General features: G+C 43.3%; 1 long non-coding RNA gene across 1 annotated transcript in view; it reads left to right on the forward strand.

Moving 5' to 3' along the window:
* The window catches only part of LOC109455265 (uncharacterized), a 142,120-nt gene that overhangs the window by 18,177 nt on the left and 107,689 nt on the right, over window positions 1-16,254 (forward strand). Inside the window, exons 5-6 of the long non-coding RNA XR_016018525.1 lie at window positions 4,208-4,354; window positions 14,323-14,423. This is a non-coding gene — a long non-coding RNA (uncharacterized LOC109455265). The remainder of the gene's footprint in view (window positions 1-4,207; window positions 4,355-14,322; window positions 14,424-16,254) is intronic.

Below are 16,254 nucleotides of genomic sequence, written 5' to 3' on the forward strand. Positions count from 1 at the left end.
GAGTGTTGTTTTCTTGCTATAGGTACCACCTTTCCGTCCTCAGCTCTTCCTTCCACTTCCTGCTGCTAGGAGATGTCCCTGCAGTGACGTGAGGATTGAAGTCACGTACTGACAATGGTAGAGCCCGGGGCATTGTGACATCTAGGACCTACTGCACCTGGCCTGGATTTTCTGTCCCTGCTTCTTGTTTGTTGGTGACAATGAGCCCCTTTCTGACTAAGCCACAGGAGATGGGTTTCTACTACACACAGTCAAACCAATTCCTGATGCGTACAGCTTACTTGAGGATGTGACATTTGAACCAGGCTTTGAAAGGTCTGAGTAGCAACTAACTTGGAAAAGGGGGCCAAGGAAAGAGTACTTCCCAAGAGCTTTGCTCAGACCCGGGTTCATTGTCCGAGTTCGAGAGCATTGGATTAGGACTTCTTAAACACCTCTGAACTTGGCCTGGGGGATGACCTGCTGGGAGAAAAGTCTGGTAGTAGCAGCAGTAGCAGCAGCAGCAGCAGCAGCAGCAGCAGCAGCAGCAGTAGTAATAGCAGCAGCAGCAGCAGCAGCAGCAGTAGCAGCAGCAGCAGCAGTAGCAGCAGCAGCAGCAGCAGCAGCAGCAGCAGCAGCAGCACTTGCTAACACTTGCAGTGTGCCAGACAAGGATTTATACGTGTTACTCATTTAGTCCTCACAACAACCCTTTGAGGAACATGCTGTAGTTGTCCCCATGTTGCAGTTGAGGAATTGGAAGCAAAGGGAGTTGAAGACACTGCCCCAGGTGGCATAGCTGGTCAACGAGAGGTCAGGGGTGGACCCCAGTTGTGGGGCTCAAGAGCCTGTGCTCATTTGTTCATGACAGGCAGAGCTTGACCCAAACCCTGAACTCGTTCCTGCGTCCTTCCCTTCGATGACGAACAGGATTCCTGAGATGTGTGCACAGACATAGGAAATGTTGACTGTTCCGACAGAGGAGTGTACTTCTGGATTCTGGTCCTCAGTAGCCAGTAAGCCAACTAGGCGGTGGGTTTGGAAAACTTCACGTAGATCTCCTTTCTATTGCTTTTGGGATGCCTACTGAAAGACTTGTTCCCTTGCATTTTGAAAAGCAGGTATGTCTATACCTATTCCTATAGATATATCTATACCCTGCTTCAAATTCTACTGGTTTGTTCCATTTCTGATAAAAACAATTATCCCAGTTCATGCAGAGCTTATTCCAGCATCTAGACCCTTGCTTTGTCCATCGTCCACTCCTTGTTCTGGAAGCCCCTCGAATAATCTAAACCTACCTCTTTAGGTCCAGCTTGAGACGACTCTGAGAGTAATCCACTGACTACTAGTTCAAAATTAGTTCAAAAACTGTTTGTTACTGGTCTGCAACAAGATGAGTAGAGGTATTAAGAGTAAGCATTTAGAGACTTTTGGACAATTTAGCATTACCCGAAAATCCAGGCACATGGTCCACGAGTGAGTGTGTGGACAGGGCATAGCTCTGGGAGCAGCTGAACTGACATGATGAGTTGGATGTAGCATGAGCTGTGCCGCTGTCTGGGCGGTAGGGCCGCTTGTTGGTTCACGATGGATAGAAAATTAAAAGTGATCCTCGCCATCGATAGTTTGGAATCACTGCTCTAACCCATATCTGTTTTTCCCACTTGTGATTCATCCTGGTAATTCAGTTGGTATCATGTAATCTCACCCTGTACCATACATACATGATACACACATATGACACACATATATGACGCATGTATATGACACACATGACACATATATGTGACATATACAACATATACACACACACACACACACATATATATATACTTTATTCTAGTTGTTTCATCTATGGAGGCCTCACCTCCTTGCTTGTATTGCAGGACCTCTGATGGCAGACGCCATCCCTTCTCTTCTCTTGTGTTTCCATAGCACTTAGCACGATACTGTCTGAATACAGTAGGCACTCATGGTGTTTTGCTTTTACTATGATTCAGATTATAAGATGAGGTAGTATTGGGCAGGCAGAAGGAGAAGAATCTACTTTGCCTCACTTGGTGCTAAAAGAGAAAAAAAAAATCCCTAATAACTAATTTTTTAGAAATACAAGGTCAATAAAGAACCTTCAGACAAACTATTGTAATAACCATTTATGGGAGCCGGTTGTGTGCCAGGCATTGTGGTGGATTTATTTACACACATTATTTCATTTAATCTTTATACCATCTCTTACAAGTAGGTATAATTACCCCCATTTTGCAGATGAAGGAAGTGAGGGGTCAGGTTGGGAGGCTTGCCCCAGGTTACAGAGCCCCTAAATAGTAGGGGTCTGTCTGACTTCAAACACCTTTTCTTACTCCCATTAGCACAGCAGTTATTGCCAAAAGGGAATGTTACTGGATATAGATTATACTTTAAATGTACTCTCTCATTTTTTTCAAAAACAGCTTTCTTTGTAATTGCTTTGATGTCTTATATTTCCATTAAAGCTTTTCCTTCATATACTTAACTTTTACTTCAGAGGATGGTGCAAAAGCTACGCTCAGTCTCAGCCATCTAGCAAATTACAATTCCAGCTTTACCTTGGAATCTCCTGGGAGTAGAGAGAGACAAAGGCTTCTTCTCTGGGTGTAATTAGGCTGTAATTCAGCCTCCTCGCCAGGGAGGTCGGGACATGCAGCTTTAGCAGAGATCTGAGTCCTGCCATTGAGAACAGTATGCATTACATGCCTCTCTGGTGTGTCATCGTACTGTTTCTAGTATGGGGTTTTCAGATGCCGCTTTCGGGTTCTGTGGGGATAATTGTTTTTTAGTGTTTTCAGGAGTTTCCAAGGCTTCTATTATTTAATTTAAATGTATATTTATTTGTTCATAATAGGCTGTCTTTGAAAATTATTTTGACAACTTGCTGTCCTGAGTTAGAATTGAATCGCCATTTTGATAAGACAAATGCACATTTACTATCGACTAAGATAGTCAACCTGGTCATTTAATTATCCTCCAGAACATGCATTTATAATTGTATACGTTTAAGTGTATTTTATAAAATTGAAATGATCACTTAAAGGATAAAGTTGGTTAGGGGTAAAGTGAAGATTTTTTTTAATGGTATTTGAATTTCTAAATCAGAATCAGGTCTATCCTTTAAAAATGATTTTTATGTTTTCAAAAACAAGGGTACCAGGAGTTGTCTGTATTCAGTTGAGTTCTTGGGTCCTTAACAAATTCAAAAGAAGTTTAATTATGGTTGAGAATCAAATTCTGTCTTTTGTTTATTATGAGGCAATCTAGTAATTAAAAAAGAAAACAGAATAAATGTGACTCAGGATGTTATTATAAGGAGGGAAGATAGAAGGAAGGAAAAAAGTGAAGTTTCCTCTTTGAAATTTAAGTGGTCTGCCAAAACCTAGTTACTTAGTGTGGTCCCTCTTATGTCTAGGAGTTAAGTAATTTAGTCAATCATCTGCTCGTCACTGTTCCTTTAATCCCTCACATCTAACTGGTGATCCTAGCCTGAGTTCCATCTGCTAACTGAAGCTCTTAACCTGTCCCTTGCTCTCCAATCCCACTGCCCTGCAGCCACTTTATCCCTTGCCTTTTAACTGGTCTCCTTGAGCCCAGGAGCTTCCATTCTCCAGTCCACACCACTGCCAATCCAAACTACTGATGGTGGTTTCCAAAACATAAAGCTCATCACCTCACTCCACTTAACCTCCTTCCATCTTCATTTCTCACGGGAAGAAACAGAAAAGGACAAGATAAAACATAGACACAAAATAAGGGTAAGGACAAGATGAAACACAGAGGCCTCACCTTTGAACTTTTGCCCACCCTCCCCTCTGCATTATCGCTGGTATTTGAGCCTCAGGGACAAGCCTCTTGGTCCTAGGTCTGACCTCTGGATCACACTGAGAGCTGGGCCTGGAATGTTCTTCATCAGCCTGCCTGCCTGCCTTCCCCGAGGCTCCATCACCTCCTTGATAAACTCTCCTCCCCTCTCCCTGCTTCTATTTAACCAAAATCTCAGTGCAGTTTCAATATTAATCTAGGTTACTTAAGCTTTGATTATTACATTTGTATCTAATAATTGTATTTTAATAGCGGTGTGGCACCGTGGTTGAGACCTCGGGCTCTGATGCCAACTGCCTGGGTTTCAAATTGGGCTTGGCCATTTCCTAGCTGCGTTGTCTGGGCACATTGCTTACGCAATGTGTACTTTCAGGTCATTCATCTGAATATGGGGATCACAACTGTATCTATCCACTTCAGTGAAGAGTCAGTGAATCAGTGCACAGAAAGCTCTTGGAACACTGGCTGTGACAGCTGACGTTTACTGAGCGATTTGTTCATTCCATGAAGACGCCATGATGTGAGTTTCATTGATTTTATTTGAGAAAATGCTTTAAAACTTCATGATTTTTGTTATTGCTGAATTCATTTGTAAGATAAAGAAGGGGATAAGGTTAAAAATCAATTGTAACAAATTGTTATTCGTTGGTAGAGTTTTACTCAGGAAAATGAAAAACTTTTATACCCTTGGGCAGAAATGTTCAATGCCGTTCTTTGTTTTTAAAGATTTTATTGGGGAAGGGGAACAGGACTTTATTGGGGAACAGTGTGTACTTCCAGGACTTTTTTCCAAGTCAAGTTGTTGTCCTTTCAGTCTTAGTTGTGGAGGGCGCAGCTCAGCTCCAGGTCCAGTTGCTGTTGCTAGTTGCAGGGGGCGCAGCCCACCATCCCTTGTGGGAGTCGAACTGGCAACCTTGTGGTTGAGAGCCCACTGGCCCATGTGGGAATCAAACCGGCAGCCTTCGGAGTTAGGAGCATGGAGCTCCAACCACCTGAGCCACCGGGCCGGCCCCCTGCAGTTCTTGAATTTTAGTAATTTTAGTTATTGGTAGATTATCTATAATTTATTAAACTCATTTGCTGGGTTGCTGAAGAATCCCCTGCTCGTGTGACGTCACGTTCACGCACACGGCAGACCCAGACTGACGCGTCAAGACTCTGGAGCCTGGTTCCTTGACCATCGTCACCAGGGAATTACAGTTTAATTGTCCAGTTTTCCCATGGTTGAGTCCAATTGTCACCATTCTAAATGATGCTGAAATGAACTTCCTTTACCCCAAAGTTTTGTGCATCTTTAATGACTTCCTTAGACCACACTGATCAAAGCAGAATTATCAGATTAAAGGAAATAACCGATGAAATCTTTGGGTACTAATTGCTACTGTACCTTCCAAATAGGTTGTGTGCATTTACACCCTTATCAACAGCATTTGTTTCCTCCATACTTTCGCTATCAGTGAGTGTTTGTCTTGTTTATCTTTCTTAACTTCATAGGCAAAAAGAAGAAGGAGAAAGGGGAAATGGGGACGGTCTATCTTATCTCTTGCTCTTGTAGGGGAGGAAAACCTGCATGCCCACTTGCATTTCTTTATTAGTTTTTAATACCAGATTTATGTTTCAGGTGTCACTATTTTTCAGACCACAGAAATTTTAATAACTAAAACTTTTCATACCTAATGTTTTAAAACATCTACATACATTAAACACAAGAGGAAAAAAAACCTGTTTAATGTATTAAGTATGATTAAGAAGAATCACAAGACTCCAGAATCTAAAGACTGATTTTTGAAAAGGACAACAATTTATATCAAAGAAACTCAGTCTGGAACTTAATGTTTTCATTGACTGGTGGGAGTGTGTAGAGTTTAATGAATCATAGCGAGACTTTAGATAACTGAAGAGACATCTGATAGATATTGTTTGTGGACCAAATTTCATGGTGATATAGTTTGAAAAATGACCAGAACTACTAATTTCATTCCTCTTTTTATCCAAAAAGGCCTATGAATTAGAAAGATTAATATACAACTTTGTAATGATTCGGTGTCTCTATCGCTTACCTCCCACAGTTTTCTTTTTAGGTACTCTCTGGAATGATTATGGATGTAAAAAGGGATGTTATGCGTACTTATATCTAGAAAGCAGTTAGACGTGAGGATTTTCACCAGAGATATTAATATATATTTTTAAAATTCAAATAACCTTCATGGTGTTGGAAGGTGGAATTCTGGAGACCAGAGAGGGGAAGGAAGGGGTTAAACATGGTAGGGGAGCTGGGACAGGCGTCTGAGCGACTGCTCATTAGGAAATCTGGTATTTCAGGTTAGACTGGGCTTTGGGAATGGCTGCTCCTTTGTTTAAGAGAAAAAGTGCTTTAGATCTGGCTGTGCTCTGGGAGGTTGACTTTGTAGAAAATGAATCCTAAACCTTTCTAGCGTAAGAAAGTCAGGTGGGGCCTTGCAGTGGCTGGAACAGACCTCACCCCATGAGTCCGGGATGGCATCTCTGAATTCCTAAGGTCACACATCATCACAGCCCGATAGCCGAGGCTAAGGCCTCGTGCCACAGCGCACCCACGCACGCTGGGAATAAATCTGGAAACGTAGCGAATAGTCCACACATGTTTGAGTGTTCGCCTTTCTTGACTCAGAGCTGTTTATTTCCTTCACATTTATTGTGAGATGAACTTTTTGTAAAGTGATATTGAAGTTGTCGTTTTTACTTTCAGATGATTTCGTTTTCTTACTTTTCGTATTTTGAGATTCATTTATTTCTCTGATGACCGGCATGCGTATGGGGGTTTCTACTTGCAGGTTTTTTTTTGGTGGTTGCTTCACTTAACCTGTGACTAAGTGGTTAAAAAAAACCCTCCTAAATTGTAGGAGTACATGTTGTTCTAGGCCTGATAAAAAGGAGTAAATTGCACTCTTCATTCCTGTCATTCTTTACCCCTCCCCTTCCTTCAAAATCATCATCAAAAGTCAGTTGGAAAGTTCTTAATTAATCTACAGCGAGCCCTGTATAGGTTTATTTTGAATTGGTTCCTTTAGGAGTTCACCTACTAAGCATTGAGGGGGGCGGCTAAAAAAATAACACTTTTCCTCCCACCTTCTAAGTTCTTCTAGCTGGGCTAATAATCAAATTAACAGAAACAGATTCACAGGAGAAAACCAAATTTTAATATATGCAATGGGGAATTCACATAGGCAAGAAAGTTCCAAAGACAGTGAGGCAACGTTGGGTACATACGACATTTTGGACAAAGGAGAAAGGGGGAAGGCGGGATCTTAGATTTCAAAAGTGAGAATGGGTGATTTGCAGCTTGTCGAGGAAGAGCCAAACACACAAGGCAGGTAAAGTTTTGCTGGGCAGCCAAAAACAATGAATCACAGGGTGCAATCTAGTAAACAAGCCCCTGTTTGACGCTCTCCCATCCATCTGACTGGATTCAAGTCAGGCTGCTGCGGTGAACATCTGAGATTCCCTTCCTGGAGTAGGTTTATCCCTCTGAATCTCTGAGGCAGGAAAGCGCAGAGGGTCCAAGGTTCTTTCTGAGTCTTGTTTCTTAATAAGCAGCTTAAAAATCAAGATCCCAAAAAGACAACTTTAGGGTGGCAAAACTTTGGTCCCCTTCAGCCCTAACTGATCTTTTGTTCACTTGTGTATCATTCTGTAAATGTTCCCACCCCTAGCTCCTGGGCTTCTTAAGTTCTCCAGTCTCTGTACAATGCCCGAAGGGAAGAAAATAGATAAGAGAAGGAACTGGTTGGGAAGGAGGGAAAGAGTATTGAGGCTGATAAACCGGAATGTAAAATAAATAATAAATTTGTGATTTCGTGGAAAGTGTAGTAGACCAGGAATCTAAAACCGGGTTTTAAACTCAGCTCTCCTCTTATCAGTTGTGTGAAATTGCACAGTTTCATTTAACCTTATGAGCCCTGGTTTCATGACTTGTGAAGTGGGAATTATAACACCTGTGAGGCCTCTTTCCTTAGGATGGTTGTGAGAATCAAATGAAATTCTATATGCAAAATCACTTTGTAAGCTCTAAAGCTCTCTCCAAGAGTAATATGTAATTATCATTTTGGAAAGAAAATATAAGAGACAGGCAGGAAAGTGCATCCAAATTGGGAGTTCATTCTGGAGTGAGGTTTTCATGCTCATTGGGAAGAGTGCTCCTTAGGGAATAAACCAGAGGGATATTTGGGGGAAAATGAACATTCCAGGCAGAGGCAACAGCAGTGCACAGCAGTGTCCAAGCAGCACTAAGAAGGCTGGTAGGCTGGAGCAGAGTGAGCTGGGAGACAGGAGGAGGAAGCGAGGACCCTGGCTTTTACTCTGCAGGAGAAGGGGACCTTGGGAGCCGCTGAGCAGAGGACGGATGTAAATCTGACTTACATTTTGAAAGGATTCCTCTGAGCTGTATGTGGAGAAGTGGCTTAAGGGAGTGGACAGAAAGCAGGGAGGCTAGTTGAGAAGCTTCGTGGTAATTCAGACCAAGATAGTGGTGATTTGACCCACAGTGTTAGTAAGGGGGCTGCTGAGAAACAGATTGTAGAACTGTTTCAAAGGAAAGGCCAAGAAGATTTGCTGACGGATTGGCCGTGGGATGTGAAGGAAAGTGGATTCCCAGGGTGTGGGCCTGGGTGACCAGAAGGATGGGGTCACCAGTAAGGAGCTGGGAAGACCACGGGTAGAGCAAGTTTTGAGGGGCAGATAAAGAGCTCCGTTCCCCCATACTTGAGATGATGATTAGTTGTCCAGTCTATTTTTGAATCCTAAGATAATAAATCCAAAGGAGCAATTTTCTTTAATTTATACATGTAGTAAAGGAGTACCACATGTTGCCCGAGGAGTGAATATTAAGATTGCCCTTTTGTATGTAGCATTCTACACCTGACCATTTCCTCCTGGAGCACAACAGAATTCCATTTTTCCTCAGGTAGACAGTAACCTGGATTCCATTCCATTGCACTTTTTTATTTTATTTGATGACCTATTTGTAATAAATACTTCATTTATTTATAAGATTTTTATAAAAATGTAGCTAACCTACAATATTGTATTGTTTTCAGGTGTACGTCATAGTCATTCAGCAGGACCCACCTGGTGCTATACATGGTTATTACCATATTATTGATTATATTTCCTGTGTTTTTCTTTACATCCCCATGACTATATTCTAACTACCAACTTGTATTTCTTAATCCCTTCACCTTTTTCTATCTTCACCCATCTATCACCCTGAGAAATCTAGTCCCCATCTGACACCATACATAGTTATTAAATATTATTGACTGTATTCCTTATGCTGTACCCTACATCTCCCTGACTACTGTGTAACAACCAATTTGTACTTCTTAATCTCATTCACTTTTTTACCCACCCCCAAACCCCCCTGTCATCTGATAACCATCCAAATGTTCTCTGTATCTGTAAGTTTGTTTCTGTTTTGTGTGTTTATTGTGTTCTTTAGATTCCACTTATAAGTGAAATCATATCACATTTGTCTTTTACTGTCTGACTTACTACAGTGAGCATAATACCCTCTAAGTCTATCCATGTTGTCACAGATGGCAAGATTTCGTTCTTTCTTAGTGGCATAGTAATACTCCATTGTATATATGTACCACCTCTTCTTCATCCATTCAGGGACACCCAGGTTGCCTTCATGTGTTGGTTATTGTAAATAATGCTGCAATGAACATATGAATGAGCACATCCCCTTAAAGTAGCGTTTGGGTTTCTTTGGATAAATACCCAGACGTAGGGTTACTAGGTCCTTCATTGTCTTTTATTATAGTCTTTGTTTTAAAGTCTGTTTTGTCTGGTATAAGTATTTCTACCCCAGGTTTTATTGTTTGTTTGTTTCCATTTTCATGAAACATCTTTTTCTATCCCTTTACTTTCAGTCTGTGTGTCTTTCGATCTGAAGTGAGTCTCTTGTAGGCAGCATATGTAAGGGTCTTGTTTTATTATCCATTCAGCGCCCCTCCCCCATATTTTGATTGGCGCATTTAATCCATTTACATTAAAAGTAATTGTTCATAGGTATGTAGTTATTGCCATTTTATTATTCATAGTTTTGATTTTTTTCATCTTAAGGAAGTCCCTCTAAGATTCCACGTAATACTGGTTTGGTGGTGATGAACTCCTTTAGCTTTTTTTTGTCTGGGAAGCTCTTTATCTGTACTTTCATTCTAAATGATAGCTTTGCTGGGTAAAGTAATCTTGTAGGCCCTTGCTTTTCATCATGTTGAATATTTTGTGCCCATCCCTTCTGGCCTGTAAAATTTCTGTTGAGAAATCAGCTGCCAGTCTTATGGGAACTCCCTTGTAGGTAACTAACTACTTTTCTCTTGCTGCTTTTAGGATTCTCTCTTTGTATTTAACCTTTGGCATTTTAATTATAATGTGTCTTGGTGTGGGCCTGTTTGGGTTCATCTTGTTTGGGACTCTCTGCGCTTCCTGAGCTTGTATATATCTGTTTCCTTTGCCAGATTAGGGAAGTTTTCCATCATTATTTCTTCAAATAGGTTTCCAATTCCTTGCTTTCTCTCTTCTCCTGCTGGTACCCCTATAATGTGAATGTTGGTATGTTTGATGTTGTTCCAGAGGCCCCTTAAACTCTCATTTTTTTTCTTGGATTCTTTTTTCTCTTTGCTGTTCTGATTGGGTGTTTCCTGCTACCTTATCTTCTAACTTGCTGCTTTGATCCTCTGCTTCATCTAATCTACTGTTTATTCCCTGTAATGCATTCTTCATTTTTGTTATTGTGTTCCTTTTTCTGTTTTCTGTCTCCACTTTTCTGTTTTCCTATCTCTTTGTTGAGGTTCTTCCTGAGATCTGTGAGCATCCTTATAACCAGTGCTTGGAACTCTGCGTCTGGTGAACTGCTTGTCTCCATTTTGTTTAGTTATTTTTGTGGAGCTTTGTTCTGTTCTTTTATTTGGGACGTATTTCTTTGTCTCCCCATTTTGGTTGCTTCCCTGTGTTTGTTTCTATGCATTAGGTAGGGCTGCTGTGTCTCCCGGTCTTAGTAAGTGGCCTTATGTAGTAGGTGTGCTGTGGGGCTCAGTGGCACAGTCTCCCTGGTCACCTGAGCTGGGTGCTCCAGGTGTGTCCCTTGTGTGGGTTGTGTGTGCCCTCCTGTAGTAGTTGAGCCTTGGTTGCTGTTTGCCCATCAGTGGGAGGGACTGATCCTTGGTCTCACTGGTTGTGAGGATTGGCCTTGACTACAGTGGAGGAGTTGTGGTGCAGGGGCTGAGCCTACAGAGCAGGATCTGCCTCAGCAGGACTCTGGTACCTGCCCAATCTGCCCCTTGGGTGTGTCCTCCTTGGAGGTGGCTGGGTGCTCCAGCTTGTTTTGAAGCTTGCCCCTGGGCATGCCAGCCCCAGGGCCACCTGGGATGTCAAATTCAACCACAGCTCGTGCCCCAGCTGGGGCCACCTGGTGGCCCCTTAAAGCAATCCTGCAGATGGCTGCCGCCTGTGCAGTGCTTGTAAGTGCCTGAAGGGGCCGAGCTACAAACCAAGGCCGGTTGCCGCTAATGCTGGGCTTGGGGCTGCTCAGCCCAAGGTACAGGACATACTCAAGCAGCTGCTGCTCGTCTGGGTTCCATGAAGCTTTGAGAGACCCTGGCAAAGTCTGCAGCTTGAGCCAAGGTAGGCGGTTTGTACGAAAAAGTCACTGGAAGTGGCTTGAATGTACCTGAAAGTTGGGCAGGGGTGTGGTCTCAGAATCACCAGGGTGGGGCCAGCTTGATGGAGATTCAGGAATGGGGGAGAGCTCAACAAAGAAACTTCCACCAGCTCCTCCTTCTGGGATGACGCTGCCCCTCCCACCCTCTTCCTGAAGCCAGATACCTCAGTACCCCCACCATCCCAATCCCCATATGTCCCTGTCTCCTCTCCAGCTGCTGCCCCAGCATTGGAGCTCAAAGCCAGTGATTCTGTTGGTGAGTAAGTCCATCGGTGAGTAAGTCCGTGCACAGTCCCTTTAGGAGGAGCGCCTGGGACCCCAGCTGCCCTCCGTCTCACTCAGCCACAATCTCCGCTGGTTTTCACAACCAGAAATTATGGGGACCTCTCTCTAGGACACTGGAACCCTGGGCTGGGAGCCTGGTGTGGCACTGGGACCCCTTGCTCCTCTGAGGGGAGGGGAGGACCTCCGCAGCTGAGATATACCCCCCCGATTTTTAATGGTCACACGTGGGTGTGGGACCGGCTCGTTCTGCATCTCTGCCCCTCCTACCAGTCTCGAGGTGGCTTCTTCTGAAGGTCCTTAGTTGTAGGGCTTCAGTTCAGGAGACTTCAGGGAATTCTTAATGGCGGTTGTTCTGTAGTTTAGTTGTGATTTTGATATGGTCGTGAGAGGAAGTAAGCACAGTGTTTATTTATTCTGCCATCTTGGCGGGAACTCACAAATACTCTGGATTCCATTTTAGAACTAATAGAACCGTTGTCCTTGTTTGATGCTTGCTTTATTATGTAAGGAGCTTATTTTTACAGTAAGCTTTTTGAACAAAATTGTACAGTGTTACTCTACTTCTAGCCATACCTAAGTAAAATTACATGAAGTGCAATTTATCTAATAACTGAGGTCTTGGGTCATCATTTAGAGCAGCAGCTATCCATCATCCATCAACGAATGCTGAGAGCATCGTGTGCTGGCAGCTTTTCTAGCCCCTTACAGAGAGGTAGGTGTCTGAGGTCTCTTGAGAGTGTTAGAACTTTTTGCCTCCAGACTGGCTTTATATGAGTAGCTTTTTTCCTCTCCAGGCAGTTACACTTGTTCTCCTTATGTCTCTTCTCTGTGCATATGCCATTTGGTGCATTCTCTTTGTCACTGCTATTTGAATATCTTTTTGTTTTCCCTTTGCCTTCTCAGCAGAGTTCCACTTAGCTAAGGTTGTCATGTAAATGATTCTCAGATAAGTGAGATATTACGGATTTTACACGTTCCCTCCTATGTTTCGGCCAAGGAAGCTACAGGGCTAGGATCATGCTGAAGAGCTGCTAGTCGAACAGATCTGACTGGGTGAAAATCATCAAAACAGCGTATTCATTACTTACATCTGTGCATAGCTAGGGAAGGGAATCAAAGTTTTGCCACCAGAAAGCTGCCTTTTTGGGATATTGATTTTCAGCTGATTATTAAGAAACAAGGCTCAGAAAGAACCTTTGGCCCTCCCCCACTTCCTGCCCAAGAGATTCAGACAGAGAAACTTGCTTGGGGAAGGAAACCTTAGGATGTTCTCCGTTAGCCTAATTTGAATTAAGTCTGGTAAATAGCGGGGCTTTAGGCAAGGGGCCTATTAGCCAGATACCGTGTCCTATTGTTTCTGAGTTGCCGAGCGAGACTTTACCTGCCAGGTGTGTTCTGCTCTTCCTCTCTACCTGTAAATCTCCCATTCTTCCTTCTGAAATCTAAGACCCCATTTCTCCCCCTTTCTTCTTTGTCCAATATATCTCATGGACCCAGTGTTGCCTCATTGCCTTTGGAACTTTCATGGGTCTGTGAATTCCCCATGCACATGTATTAAAATATGATTTTCTCCTGTGAATCTCTCTGTTAATTTGATGATGAGCCCAGATAGAAGAACTTAGAAGGTGGGAGGAAAAGTATTATGTTTTTAGCCCCCACACTAGTTTGTAGACTTTTTCTCAGCTGGATTATAATTTTGCTTATATTCTCTATAGGAACAGCGTTCTTTACATAGGAACGCCCCAATACCTGTTGTTGATAACTAACATGTCACAGAAAAAAACAGCTCAGAGGAAATGTTACTGAAACAGAAAGACTGTGCATACCACAAAAATTAATGTTAATAAACTAAGATATGTTGCTAGATATTTGTATCCAGAGAAATGGATTTACCACTGAGCTAACTTTAAAAAAAAATATTGTGGGCCGGCCCAGTGGCTCAGGCGGTTAGAGCTCCGTGCTCCTAACTCCGAAGGCTGCTGGTTCGATTCCCACGTGGGCCAGTGGGCTCTCAACCACAAGGTTGCCGGTTCGATTCCTCGAGCCCCGCAAGGGATGGTGGGCTCCGCCCCCTGCAACCATGATTGAACATGGCACCTTGAGCTGAGCTGCTGCTGAGCTCCCGGATGGCTCAGTTGGTTGGAGCGCGTCCTCTCAACCACAAGGTTGCTGGTTCGACTCCTGCAAGGGATGGTGGGCCGTGCCCCCTACAACTAGCAACGGCAACTGGACGGGGAGCTGAGCTGCGCCCTCCACAACTAAGATTGAAAGGACAACAACTTGAAGCTGAACAGAACCCTCCACAACTAAGATTGAAAGGACAACAACTTGACTTGGAGAAAAGTCCTGGAAGTACACAGTGTTCCCCAATAAAGTCCTGTTCCCCTTCCCCAATAAAATCTTAAAAAAAAAAAAAATATTGCCTGGTCAAAACATTACTTTTGATTCTAAGCATTGAATGGTAAACCTTAGTCCCTAAAATGTATTCATCCTTCCGACAGCTGATCATTCAGGATTTTTGCTAGAATCCAAGTGGTTTTTCCAAGGAAATCGCCGGTTTCCTGCTGAAGCTGTTCACACTCTCTTGAAGTCAAGAAAGGAGGTGAGTGTTAATTTGCTTTCTCTTAGTCTTGTAGAATTCTTGCTCAGTCCAGCGGTGTTGGGTGAGGTCCGAATTTTTGTTTCAGTCACACAGATGACAAGACTGAATGACATTATGACATTGTCTTGGTTGGACGAGGCACAATCTTGCCACCATATCAACTAACACTAGCATAGTCTGTTATCTGGAATCTCAAAATGGCTGAATATGCAGTGTTCGAAAGGATCAAAGGAATATACTGAAATGAAATTTTTTTTTTAAAGGTATACACATTTTTTTATTGGGGGAGGGGAACAGGACTTTATTGGGCAACAGTGTGTACTTCCAGGACTTTTTTTTTTTTTTTCCAAGTCAATTTGTTGTCTTTTCAATCTTAGTTGTGGAGGGTGCCATTCAGCTTCAAGTTGTTGTCCTTTCAGTCTTAGTTGTGGAGAGCGCAGCTCAGCTCCAGGTCCAGTTGCCATTGCTAGTTGCAGGGGGCAGAGCCCACCATCCCTTGTGGGAGTCAAGGAATTGAACTGGCAACCTTGTGGTTGAGAGCCCACTGGCCCACATGGGAATCGAACCGGCAGCCTTCGGAGTTAGGAGCATGGAGCTCTAACCGCCTGAGCCACCGGGCCGGCCCTGAAATGAAATTTTTTGAGCTGTGTGTTTAATGATGGGTTTTTGTCATGTTTGGTGTTACAAGAAGGAGTTGGAGCTTAGTATCACTTTCAGCTGGGCTGTAAAGTGATAAGTGAGGCAAAAGAAATGAGTCTGAAGGACAGAAACGCACACATACTCGGGGACCTCCCCTGTCCCGAGGATGGGAAATGACTTGGCAGGAGCACTTTGGGACAGTCCGGAGGGAATTGGTTTTCCAGCTGCTGTGCTGCATTTTCCTTATTAGTCTTTGCTCCCACGGTCTAAAAGCAAATACCGGATCTCAGTGCCTACAGCACTGGTCGAGAACTGCAGCTCCCCTCATGGGTGACTCACAGGCCCCAGCAAACCACGTACTGTAAGGGCTGGCGGCGAACCGCCTCCCGGCTGCGGCACAGCAGCATCTGAACTTGGCCTCCACTTTGCTGTTGACCATTGCTCTCATCTTAACGGGATCATCAGGGTGGGGTTTAGACTGGTTCCTGCGATTCATTTGTCCTCAACTGCATTTCTCGATTGCTCTGAAAACATTTGGGAAGACATATTTAATATTTACTTCAAATTTAGGAGTTTTGCAGGCTAACACAATGGAACGTTCAGTAGCGTATACTTTGGTGCGTCAATGACTCATTCTGTGGAGGGTAAAAGTTTTGGTTAATTCAAAGCTTGGTTATTATTTGCTGCTATTTCATGATAAATAGGCGGTGAGCCACCTTTACAAGAACTTGTTCCCTCAATAGGATGTCCTCTTGCCTCTTCTGCTCTCTGCCAAACCTCGCCTCTGCTCAAAGGCTCATTCTTGCGGATTCACTAGAGGCAGGCGAAATATAGTTCACCTGGGTGTAGGAGGCTTCCACACCACTTGTGAGTATGGATTAGCACACGAGTGCCGTTGACCCACGAAGGAGTACAAACAGGATGCAATTTCAGAGAAAGGAAAGAAATCCTTTCTGCCTCACTTTGTACCCTAATGCCTGTGTGTTTCAGCCCAGCATTTTACTTAGTTTTAGTATTGTTTTTTAAAAAATGTTCTACTGGATTATAAACACACTGAGTCAGAGGCCACATTCTTGTCATCTTTCTACCTCCTCCCTGTTCTAGTACACTCGCCCGACACGGGACACAGCACTTTACACGTAACATGTGCCTGTAAGCATTTGCTGACATAATTGCATTGGAGAAGGCTTTG

Source organism: Rhinolophus sinicus, chromosome 14 (assembly GCF_057876585.1).
Source record: "Rhinolophus sinicus isolate RSI-liver-muscle chromosome 14, RSI-T2T, whole genome shotgun sequence".
Classification (NCBI taxonomy): Eukaryota; Metazoa; Chordata; class Mammalia; order Chiroptera; family Rhinolophidae; genus Rhinolophus; species Rhinolophus sinicus.